Raw genomic sequence first — 13,391 nt, 5'->3', positions numbered from 1 at the left:
AGTAGGTACAAAGCTAGGTTGGTTGCAAAAGGCTATGCCTAGACATATGGCATAGATTATGAAGAAACCTTCAGCCCAATTGCTAGGATGGCAACTGTCAGATGTGTGATTGCTTTGGCAGCAGCCAAAGGTTTGGAGGTTGCAGCAAATGGATGTGAAGAATGCCTTCTTACATGGTGATTTGCAAGAAGAAGTGTATATGGATCAGCCAGCAGGTTATGAAGATTTAGAGCATCCCATGTATGTGTGCAGGTTGAAGAAGGCGCTCTATGGGCTCAAGCAAGCACTTAGAGCATGGTCTGACAAGATAAGAGAGTATCTTGTCAAAATTGGCTTTTATGTTTCTGATGCTGATCACTCACTTTATGTGAGAAAGGGAGATGCAGATTTGGTCATCATAGTCATCTATGTGGATGACTTGATTATTACATGTGATAATGATAATGGGATTGCTGAAGTCAAGGACTTTTTGAAGAAGAAGTTTGAGATGAAGGATTTAGGTGAGCTAAGGTACTTCCTTGGCATTGAGGTGATCAGATGTGATGATGGTATATGGCTGTTCCAAAGACAATATGGCTTGGATATGTTGTCCAAGTATGGTATGACAGCATGAAAACCACATTCAGTCCTGTTAGAGCAGAATGTAAAGTTGAGTGCTGATGTTGGGGATGAGATAGAAGACCCTACTATGTTCAGGAGGATAGTGGGGAGTTTGATCTACATGACCATTACAAGGCCAAACTTGAGCTATGTTGTTGGTTTTGTGAGTCAGTTTATGCAAGTACCTAGAAAGCCACATTTGGATGCAGTCAGATGCATATTGAGATATGTGAAGTCCACATTACATTATGGACTTTTCTATGAGGCAGATACAGATGTACAGGTTTTTGGATATACAGATGCAGATTGGGCTGGTAGTATGTCTGATAGAAGATCTACCAGCGGATACATGTTCTCTCTTGGTAGTGTAGTAGTTACTTGGAGCAGCAAAAAGCAATCTACAGTTACTTTGTCGAGTACAGACTGAGTATAAAGGTGCTGCTGTTGCAGCATGTGAGGTAGTATGGCTGCAAAAGTTATTGGCTGATTTAGATGTGCAGGTGAAAGGTCCAGTTGTCATTTATTGTGACAACATGAGCAGTATACAGTTGGCTAGGAACCCTGTGTTCCATGCCAGGACAAAACATATTGAGGTACACTACCACTTTGTGAGAGAGAAGGTACTGGTAGGTGAGATTGACTTGGTGTATTCAGCACACAGGATCAGATAGCTAACATCTTCACTAAGGCATTGGGTATAGAGAAGCTTCAAAAGTTTCGAAGCTTACTTGGAGTTGCAAAGATGCAGTTGAGCTTGAGGGGGAGTGTTGAGATGACAAGCTCAACACATGCAAACATTAATGATGGGCCGCCTGGTTAGATGGGTCCACACGTCTACACTTAGCACGTCCGTGATCATTATGACTCTCACATGGCCACTAACTCATTAATTATTATATTTAGGTTGTTACACCTATTTACAACTGGCATAGTTATAGTGCCAGTCGACTAGTGTAGTTGGTTATGCATTGTTTGACTTAGTAGACCACTTTCCTTTATGTTGTATCTTATCTATAGTTTGTGTACATTGTAAAGTGGATGGAAGAAGAAGAAGAAACCAGCAAGAAAACATTTTGGCCTCCATCTCTCTTCTTGTCTCTTGAGTGACCTTCTCCTTGTGCATTCTGTGTGTGTTCGGCATAGCATCCTGAGCAAGTCCCCCCACCACACGATTCGTGACAAGGGCCAAGCAGACAGTCAGAGGTAATTGAACCTGCCTCTCCCTCCAGGCTTTTAACCTGAAGCATTAAGTGTTTTGTCTTGAATTAGTTCCTTGAGCAAAGAAGTTCAAACAATGTACCTAAGTATACAATCACGATCATCTCAGAGGTCGTTTGTATGATCAACTGCTAAGGTGTGATTCCTTGTTCCCGAATGCTCCCAGCATTCGATCCCAACTTGGTGAGATTCCAAGGGCTTGGCAAGCTAGATTGCTTGTTTCCCCTTTTTCTTTGTGTTAGGGTTTGTACCCTACGGACCCTAATTATCCTTACCTTAGGTCTCCTTGTAAAATAGATCATGGACAACCCCGTCGTCCTCGGTTGGTCAACTTGCTAGTTATCTCCTAGATCCCTTGTAGTACCTATGTACCTTTATCTTTCATCTTAATTGATCAACGTTGTCTATCCCCTTGACCATGGTTGGTCAAGATGGTTCTGTTTAGAATAGTCCTAGTCTGTCTTAAGTATAATCTTCTTAAGCCCTCTTAATAATACTCATAGGCACTTAAGCTTTTACATATCCCTCTTGAAGTCACCAAGGACTTTAACATGGGACTCATGGATCGCAGTCCCATTTGGTAAATTACAAACAACATTCAATTTTACCAACAATTTTAATGCATGCAACGCAATGCCATTCCTTCATTTCAATGCTTACAATTTTGATATAATCCATACGATATTTTATGCCACACATGTGAAGGCACTTTCTATGCATGCAATCTTAACATTATCCTCTATATAATTATTTACACGATCTATAACCTTCTTGAATGATCTAACTTTATGTGATCATTGTATGAGTCTAGTTGCACTTTAATCTTTTCTGCAGATTATTACATGTACCTTAGAATCCATCTTGCGATACTGAGATGTACTTTTGTTTCTTTTAATGTCCTTTGAAATGCATTTTAAGCAAGAATTTGTGCAAGGAGCAATGCACTTTATGCGAGAATTCATGCAAGATGTTTTTGGTAATTTACGATGCAATTATCTAATTCCATTTCACCTATTACGATGTCATCTTACAATGGAAATTATATTGTTCGTTACATACATCACAACTAAGTTCATACCTAGGAAATTATCAAACGCGCAATTAATGTGATGCATGTGAATATGATTTGTCACCGTCATATTTATAACCTATGATTTAATAATAGAGCAACCTGGGATTGGAGTGATGTCTTGATTCCAGTGGTATTGATGCATGATGAACCGTTCGCGGTTGTGTTGCCACATTGTTTTGAACCTCCATCCACGCTTGCAGGGTTTCCGGCCATCTTTGTGGAACTACGCTTCGGGTCCATACTCGAAGATGCATGTACGAGTGATAGAGTTCTCGCACTCTCCTATGTAAAAATTCTCGCCGCCTCTCCTTGATTGGAGAAAAGATAATGAAGGGGGAGTGTATTTTCAAAAATTCTTCTTCTTCTTCTTCTCTTCTTCTCCTCTCTCTCTCTCTTCTTCTTCTTCTTCTTCTTCTTCTTCTCTTCTTCTCCTCTCTCTCCCTCTTCTTCTTCTTCTTCTTCTTCTTCTTCTTCGTCTTCTTCTTCTTCTTCTCTCTACTTCTTCTTCTTCTTCTTCTTCTTCTTCTTCTTCTTCTTCTTCTTCTTCCCCTCTCTCTCTCTTCTTCTTCTTCTCTCTCTCCCTCTTCTTCTTCTCTTCTTCTCCTTCTCTCTCTCCCTCTTCTTCTTTTTCTCTTCTTCTCCTTCTCTCTCTTCCTCTTCTTCTTCTCTTCTTCTCCTCTTCTTCTCCTTCTCTCTCTCCCTCTTCTTCTCCTCTCTTTCCCTTCTTCTTCTTCTTCTTCTTCTCTTCTTCTCCTTCTCTCTCACCCTCTTCTTCTTCTCTTCTCCTCTCTCTCTCCCTTCTTCTTCCTCTTCTTCTTCTTCTTCTTCTTCTTCTCCTTCTCTCTCTCCCTCTTCTTCTGTCTGTGATGATCACGAGGGGGGGAGGCTGCGTTGTTCCACGAGAGAAGGGGCATGCTATCGTCGACGAGGGAGTGGGAGGGAGCTCTGTCAACCAGGGAGGAGGGGGGCTTCCCTTTATAATGGGGGAGGGAGGTGGTGTGGGAGGGGGGAGACAGCCGTTGAATAGCCGCCACCCTCCACCCTCCACCTGGGGGGGCTGCATGCCCCCCCTTTTCATTAACTCCTCTCTCTCTCTCTGTCTCTCCCCGCCATGCAGTCGGAAGGGGGAGAGAGTAAAAAAATTTGTCCTAATTTTAAAAATTATTCTAAGGGGGGGTTCTCATGGGGGAAGGCACGGGGGGCATGGGGGATATTACACTCACTCTAAGCTTTCCTCTCATGAGGCGGCACATAACGACTTTGCCTTTCTCCAAGCATCATAATAGATGGAATGCCCAACTCACTACCCAAGCTATCACCGTTGGACAACTCATAACCTGTTGTAAGTGGACTTGTCATATCCTCAAGCATCTTTTCTTTTTCCTTATCCAATCTTCCCCTCACTAACATATCCGTGTTAGTGGACGTAGGAGTACAACTGTGCAAGCATCCTGACCAAGGACTTACTGTAGGTGACCCATCACTTGTAGGACCACTCATAGATGTACTCATTGTAGGTGTATTTTCAGCATTACTAGTGCTGGCTGATCCATTAGTAGCCACTGCAACAGGATTACCATACCATGATGCCAGCTCATAAAAAACCAACATCTCTGCCAATCAATGTCTCATGTGTAGACGGTACATAACACTTGTAAGCTTTTTGGTCTTGTGCATAACCAAGGAACACACTCTTGACAGCTTTAGGATCCAATTTCTTTCTCTTTTCACCAGGAACATGCACATATGCAATGCTGCCAAATACATTCAAGTGTGAAATATCAGGCTTATGACCATACAACCTCTCATATGGAGTTACATCACGAATCCCTGTTATAGGGGTTCTATTTAGCACATAGACAGTAGTCACTACTACTTCAGCCCAATAACCATTTGGCAAACTCTTCTCATTTAGCATACTCTCGCTAATTCCATTAGTACTCTATTTTTCATTTTTGCTACACCATTTTGCTATGGTGTATAGCTGCAAGTTAATTGTCTTCTGATCCCATGTTTAGCAAGGTACCTGTCAAAGTAATTAGAGACATATTCTCTACCTCCATCTGATCTAAGACATGAAATTTTACAGCTCAACTCATTTTCAACAGGCTTCTTGAAATCCTTGAATGCATCAAACACATCATCCTTATGTTTCAGTATGTAAAGCCAAGTATACCTGTTGAAATCATCAATGAAGGATACATAGTAACAAACACCACCAAAAGAAGCATTATGAGACGGACCCCATACATCTGAATGTACCAACTGCAAGGGACGTGAGCTATTCCGTACATGTCTCATAAGTGGAAACCTTGCCTACTTTCCAAACTAACATGCGCCACATACATGTCCAAAGTCATGATACTTGAACTTAGGTAGTCCAAGCACAATCTCCTTCTGCTACATAGATTTCAACTTTTGTACATTCACATGGCCAATCCGCTTATGACATATCTCAACATCCCATATAGCACCATCATCATGTGTAAACATGGCTTCTTTCAATTCTAGAATTGACGTATCAAGAGTAAACATTCTGCCATCTCTTTAGCCTTTAGCAATCAATTTGCAACCATTACCATATTCTTCAACAAAGCATCCATCTCTATTAAATCTCACCTGCAAATTCTATTCTTCCATCTGTCCAATTGACAAAAGATTATTGGTTATTGTAGGTACATGTAGTACATCATGCAGGCTCTTTTTCTTGCCATCACGCATCAAGGTACAACTCCTTTATGTTGAATAGTATGCTGGGTATCATCCCCTACACAAACATGTCCATGCAAACCTTAAACCATCTCATCAAACCATTCTCCATGGGGTGTCATATGATTTGAAGCCCCTGAATCAATGTACCATCTCTCCTCTCTATTCTGCCTAGATGCATTCTTAGACATATGCTACATGGCAAACAATTTGTCAACCTGCTTATCATGAGCATTTCTAGAAGATGCATAGTGCCCATGTTGTTTGCCCTTTGCCTTCATATCGCCTTGCTTCTTGTAACAATCCTTTGCAATGTGTCCATATCTTATCTCTCTTTGACTAATCATTTGACTGCCATGAACCAAATCCACCACCTCTACCATGGGGTGATCTCCCCCTGCCTCTAAAGCCGCCAAATCCACACTAGCCTTGTGTATTTGTGCCCTGCCAAGCATTCTATTGATGCTGTCCATAAGCATTTGGAGTGTCTCCTCGACCTCAAAAAGAGCCATGGCCTATGCCACCTCTACCTTGCTGGCTAGAGTAAAGAACAATGTCTCTACTTTGAGAGGTACTAGAACTTGTATTCAGTCCAAGCTTAACTTCCTCATGCAGCAGCAAAGCAATCAACTCATCCCAATCAGGGAGTTCAACTCTCATAGAAATAGACGTATCAAATGCTTTATAATCTTTGCCAAGTCCATTCAATGTCACTGTAATCATATCATCCTCAGACACTGAAGATCCAATGGTGGCAATTTGATCCGCTATGTTCTTGATCTCTGTAGTGTAGGCCTGAATGCTTCTGTCATTCCTAGACATGTTATTGAACTATTACTTCAGTTGAATCTTTCTTGCATTGTGTTACATTTCCATAATTATTCATGACTATGTCCCATGCATCCTTTGGAGAATTGCATCCAATAATCTGTATAACCATAGCATCTGATATACATAAGGAAAACCAATGTAACACCTTGCATGCTCTCTCAGTCCATAGCTTATGAGCCCTTGTCGGATTCCTTTCAGGCATTTCAGGTTCAACCTCATCACCTGTACATAAGTCCCAATAACCTCTGCCAACCAAAAATTTCTTCATACAGAACTTTCATAAAGTAAAATTTTTGTTGTCCAACTTTTCTCCCACAATTTGACTGATATTGTCAGTGCCTTAAGCATTTTTCATAGTTGTAGCTTAGGTATTCAATGATGTATACAACTTGTAAGTATCTGACTCCTTTTTCTATAGATTAGGACCAGTTTCTTGCTATTCATGATAGTTTCCTGCAATTCATGAGAGTTTCCTACAATTTAGGATAGTTTCCTGCAATTCAAGACAGTTTCCTTCAATTTCTTGCAATTCAGGACAATTTTTTGCAGATCAAGACAATTTCTTGCACCAAATAAATAGGGTATTTCAGCCCTTTACAACCTTAGAAACATCCATAAGCATGTGGGATAACCTGTAGGTATTTTAGTCAATACACAGACTCTACAAGTATTGTATCTCTGTCTCATGTATTCTTACTGCAATGAAGAGAATATGTAGTCTAAAACCTACAACCTGACATTCAAAAAATCAACTCCTTTGAGATCCTAAGTGATAAATGATGCTATTTTCTTCAGGAGTGTAGAGAGGCAATGTCATACACTGCAGTTACTATAAATGACCAACCAAGTAGATGTCAAGGCATTTGTTTCATCTCCAGATTTCAATCCTCAGTTGCATCCAATGCTCTCTTTAGTCTTCCAAGCATTCAACATACATATGTCAAGTCATACAAATGACAAGAGCTTCAAAATGACATGTAATTCTTGAATAAGAGACAATGCTTGTTGCCTACATTCAGTGACAGTTTCTAGTCGTTAAAAACTTCTAGATCTGAATATTTTTCAACATAAAATCCCAGCTCTAATGCATGACATCAAGTCCATATGACTTCCTAGCATTTATCTATGCTTCAATGGTATTCTTGAACAAGTTTGAGAGTTCCAAGCTTATGTCAGAGGTGCATACATGCTATAGGTTATATGTATAAAATAGGCCACTATTATTTCAAATATGTAATCAGTTCTTCAAGCTCCCAGATGAGCTCTCAATCAAGAAATTATGTTATCACCTATTGTTTTTGCAGTAAACAACCAGTTTGCATAGGTCGATGCTGAATATCTCAAAATCTGTGAGGAATTTGAAAAAAGTTTCTTTTGCAAAGTTGTAGATCACGTCAAAATGATCAGCTCTAGCCAACCGTTTCTTCAAAAACCATTTCTATAGCAAGATATAGATTCTTTTAAAAAAAATTGGCACAATCTCCTTTGATGACATTTTCTTCAAATCTGATGTCTTGATGTCAAATGGCCACTAGCAAGTCTTCAAGCTTGAGGCATTCAAGCTCTGATACCATGTTGGAAGAGAGGGAGAGAGACAAATTGGAGTAGAAGTTGAGCCTAAGCTCATTGTTGTTCTTCTTCCCTTATTCTTTTGTCATACTCACTGAAAGAGAATTACACACATAGATATGACTAACCAAGACTAATTGTGGTTAAGTTACTTACTACACCGACTTATTGAATGTCACATGTGTACAGCTATATCCAACTAATGTCAGTCACATACATAAAGATAGACTGACTGAAGAGTAATGGGAGCTTGATATTCTAACAGGGTGAAGTCCATCTTTGTTGATGGAAGTAGTGGTGTTGTAACAATGTGGTAATCAAATGTTTTGGAACTTGGGAATATATTAAGGAAGATATGTAGTAAAGGTATTTTCCACCTTTCTTTGAATCAATAAAGAAGAATGAGTTACTCGGTCTCAAACAACTAGAGTTAGCCCCGGAAGCTTATTACTCCCAATTTTCAATCCTCATGAAGTACACATCCTAGATGGCCATTGCTCTGCAAGTTGTTAGGATTTTTAAAGGGCTAGATGCACCTTTGGATACTTATCTTGAATCCATGATGTTGGCTAATTTTGAAGATGCCCTTATAGGAGCTAGAGAGCTAATGGAATCTAACTTAATCAAAGAAAGACATTTAGACTATAAAAGAGGTTGAGATACAATATTATAATGCATAGGAAGGTGAATACCCTAAATGCCTTCAATGTGGTGAGTTGGGGTGCCTTTCAAATCAACATCCCAATCACTAATGCTTCCATTGTGATGAGATAGGATAATTTCAAGCAAATTTCCCTACACTTGCTCAAGCACATGGCACACGAGCAAGAAAAAGAAATTGTAGAAATGATGCACATGGTGCAAGTCAAACCTTGACTATTCATGGTGAGTTACAGATTGACCCCAACCTTTGGCAACATAATAGAATTTTTAGCAACACCTTCAAAATCCTTGAAAAGTTCATTGGCATCATATATTTAGCCCTAATAACGTATAATAATTTTGCAAATTCTAATGCACCATAAATTGTGTTTCAACAATGATATTCTAGCTCTTATAGAGATGATGACATCTCATTTCTTTATGTGGGAGGGGATATAATACCCCCTTTTCTATATAATACTCCCCCATCCCTATGTGACCTCAACGTTTAGGGGAGGGGAGAGAGATTGGTGGTTGATGGACCATCATCACCCATCCCACTCTCAAATGTCCTACCTACCCCCTATCAATCCAAAGGCATTAGTGGAAAAATGACCTAATGTCAAAATTGATGCTAAATTTTGGGTCAAAAGAAGATTATTTTGATGCTACAAGAATAAGTGGGGCTAACAAGGCTATGATTGCAAAGGTATGGTTGGTAGGTGAGGCACGCTTTTGGTGGAAGTAGTGGTGCCAAGACAATGCTACCATTGAAGCCCTTATAAGTTGGAAAGATATCAAGAAGGTTGTAAGATAGAGATACTTGCCACCTTCCTATCCCATCAAGATGAACAATATACTTTCCTTGTGCCACCTAGGACTAAGCTTAGGGGTCTATTATTCTCAGTTTGTGACACTTCAAAAATAGGCACCATCTATGGATACTACCTAACAAGTTTCACAACTCTACCAAGGACTAAATCAACCTTTGGATATTTGTCTAGAGTCCCTAAGGCTAATTAACTTGGAAGGCACTCTCATACAAGTCATTAGGCCAAATGGATACTAGTTTCTTGAAGCACGTAATGGACACTGAAGAATACTATGATGACTCAAAGGACTAAGTAAAAAATTTCCACAAGTGTGGTGAGATAGGGCATATCCAAAAGAGGTGTCCAAATCACCAATGCTTCAATTGCAATGAGCTAGAGCACATCCAAGAAAATTACCTTCTATTGGATCAAGAAGATGAGGAACAAATACTAAAATGAAGCCATACAAGTTCAGCATTTGGCTTCTCTCAAGAATCAAATAATGATGAAGGCCTAGAACCTATTGTAATCTTTGAAGATGATAAGGAGTCCTATGAAGCTCTTTTTAAGATGCAATAAGCCTTATACTTGCAATGAGTCTCACTTTTTTAATGGTAGTTGATCCATAATATATTCCAATCAATTAGCTTTTGATCTCATTGTGTTCCCTTTCATTTTGAATAGTTATGCATAATAAGAGTTGTGTAGCGAAAGTGTGGTGGGTCCTAAGCCATAGGTCTTATGATGCACTTGAAGGTAAGGAGCATTGTAGATGCCTTGGTAGCAATTGATGCAATGCCTGATGATGATGATTTAGTGTTGTCTACCTTGGGTGGACTTAACGATGAAAAGGCTTGGAAGTCTTTTGTAGCTTTCGTATATGTTAGAAAGCCATTTCCAGATTTCGATGAGTTGGTCTCCCTTATGATCAGTGAAGAGATCAACATGCAGAGTGAGACATCTAAAATAAGTGGTGAACAGGTCTAAGATTTCTACTCTAGTTCAGGAAGGGGACATGGCAGGTTCTCTTCAAGAGGCTGTGGTACAGGACGTGGTAGTGACAACCAGCAAAATAGATTGAATCAACAATTTAGCGATATACAGGTTTCAGGAGGTCGTGGTAACTTTAGAGGCAGGGGGAGCTTTAGAGGAAGAGGTGGATGGCAGAACAGAGGTTCTAACAACTCTGGTATTGTGTGCCACTACTGTGGCAAAACAGATCATATCACAACCCAATGTTATGCTAAGAAAGATGATATCCGCAGTTGTAAGTTGCAGCAAGGAAACTATGCATCATCTTCATGATAGAATGAAGATAAAAATGAATGTCTGTTTGTTATGCAGCATATGTTGAATTCTGTTACAGGAAAGGGAACATATGATGATGTTTGGTATGTTGATTCAGGTGCATCCAATCATATGACCAGCCATGTAGAATGGTTTGGAGAGATGTAGGATTTGCAAAATGCAGGTTATGTGCAAATGGGTGATGATTCATGCCACCCAATTTCACACATTGGAAAAGTTCCCTTGTCCTTGCATGATGGTAAAACAAAGAGTCTTTCAGATGTATTACATGTGCCATCTATTACAAAGAACTTGGTGTCAGTCGGTCAATTGGTAGAGCAAGGGCTGCAAGTTAGTTTTAATGCAAAGGGTTGCTTTGTAGAAGACTTCAATGACAAGTGCAGGTTAGTTGCAAAGGGAAGTAGAGTTGGACATATGTTTACTCTAGATGCTGGAATTCCTACTATGAATGCTGCTATGTATGCCAAAGGAAAAGGTGTTGTTGCAGACATTGAAATTTGGCACAAATGCATTGGACATGCAAATGTACAAAGACTGAAATTAATGTAGTCCAAAGGGTTGGTTACAAGTCTGCCTACATTTAGAGTTGCATAATTTCATAAGGTATGCGAAGCATGTCAATTTGGTAAGCATGCAAGACAATCCTTTTCACATGACAGAGATGTAAGCAGAAATATCCTTGATGTTGTGCATACAGACATTTGGGGACCTACACAAAATGTATCTCTTGGAGGCAGTTCATACTTTGTCACATTCATTGATGATTGTTCTAGAAAGCTGTGGGTATATTTTATGAAGGAAAAGACTAGTGTAGTCGGTTATGCATTGTTTGACTTAGTAGGCCACTTTTCTTATGTTGTATCTTATATATACTTTGTGTACATTGTAAAGCGTGTGGAAGAAGAAAAAGAAATCAGCAAGAAAACGTTTTGGCCTCCATCTCTCTTCTTGTCTCTTGAGTGAGCTTCTCCTTGTGCATTCTGTGTGTGTTCGGCGCAGCATCTTGAGCAAGTCCCCCCACCACACGATTCTTGACATAATGTAATAAGGAATAGATTGTTTTGTAACTCCATTTGATGAGTAGAATAGTCTCATGGTTTGATGCGACACTTGTGCAACAAGTGCGGAGTCGTATGATCTTGTGATTGGATCACAAGGGAATGGCTAATTCTCGCAATGAGGTTGGTAGATCCTTACGCAAGTTATCTTGCAAGAGGATGAATAATCATCCTAATATAGTATCTTTCTTGAGTAAAGATAAGTGCTTGGAAGCAAAAGACTAGTCGATAAATTGGAATAATCTATGACCTTAAGGTTTGACCAAGTTGGGTTGATAGGGTACGCCCTAACCCAAGATATAGGGGAACTTGCCAAGTCGCAAGTCATCCCGGATTGAGTGCTGGACGCATTCGAAAGGAAGGATTCATTCCTTAGTAGTTGGCCAACAATAAATGACCAATGGAAATGTTTCTGCTTGTTACAGATTTAAGAGCATTGTTTTGCTTTGTTTGACCAATGAATTAAAGGATAAATGGATATCTAATGCTTCAGGTTGAAGGCCTGAAGGGAGAGGTAGCTTCAGTTACCCTCGACTGCCTGCCTGAACCTAACCAAGGGCGTTGTTAACCGCGCCGGAAAGTGGACCCAATCCGCCGCGAGAGGTCTCTCCGTTGAGCACTACTTGGAGGAGGAGGACGCTTGGGTGCCAAGGGGGGCTCTAGCCGTAAATCCCTCACCTTCCGGGCCCTGCACAAGAGGCTAACGTGATTCGAGATTGGATCTCGAGGCCCGCATACTAGTCTACGGGCAGAATCTTGGATTAGTGATCCCTATGGATTGCTGAATAGCCTTCGGGCGGATTGTGGATAAGCCTACGGGCTGGACTTTTTATATTTCAAAGATAAATATGATAACCTGTTAACAAGGAACTTGTTTGACATTGTTTTTCTATGTCAAGTGATATGATTATGTGAAAGAACTAGTGCCTAACGGGCTAATTAAAGAAGTTGATTGATACATGTCTAACTAAATGTGCTAGGTAATTAAATAACTAAAACAACTTGAGGAAAGTGCGGTGGATGTGGCCATAGGTCTCCTATGGATGGGTGGTCCCGGTTGGACAGGAACTTTTCTCAAATCACAATGGACAGCCAGAAGATCGTCAAAGAACAGAACAACAAAAGCGTTGACCTAGACTTATAATTGATCCTAATTTACGCTGTTTTAGGGGAACAGAATGGGACTATGCCTTATGGCAGAGAGGTTGAGCTTCGCATCCCTCTTGTTTCCCATTCTCCTTGAACCAAGTGCAGCATGAATCCGCTTCGGACCTAGAATTTTTTCGTAAAGTAGTTCGCTTGGGTTCGATGCTAGTTGCCGTTAGGAAATGACCAATAAGAAAAACCCTAATTCAGGTCGGTCCTAAGTGGGAACAGCCGAAATACTTCCGCTACATGGAAAACGTGGAAAGCCCTAGATCGCAAATCCCATAACATTCCATGGGAGTGTCGAGCGAAGCTTTCTAAACATCCTTTCCGATGGACTGCCAAGATGTGTCCTGAAGATACAAGTGGACATGTTACACGTGCACCATAGGAAGTGTTTCTCCACATGCTCCCATCATTCACTGC

This window comes from Lygodium microphyllum, chromosome 1 (genome assembly GCF_053477565.2).
Source record: "Lygodium microphyllum isolate KBCC chromosome 1, Lygodium_microphyllum_v1.1.10, whole genome shotgun sequence".
Taxonomy (NCBI): Eukaryota; Viridiplantae; Streptophyta; class Polypodiopsida; order Schizaeales; family Lygodiaceae; genus Lygodium; species Lygodium microphyllum.
Note: the sequence above shows the minus strand (reverse complement) of the source record.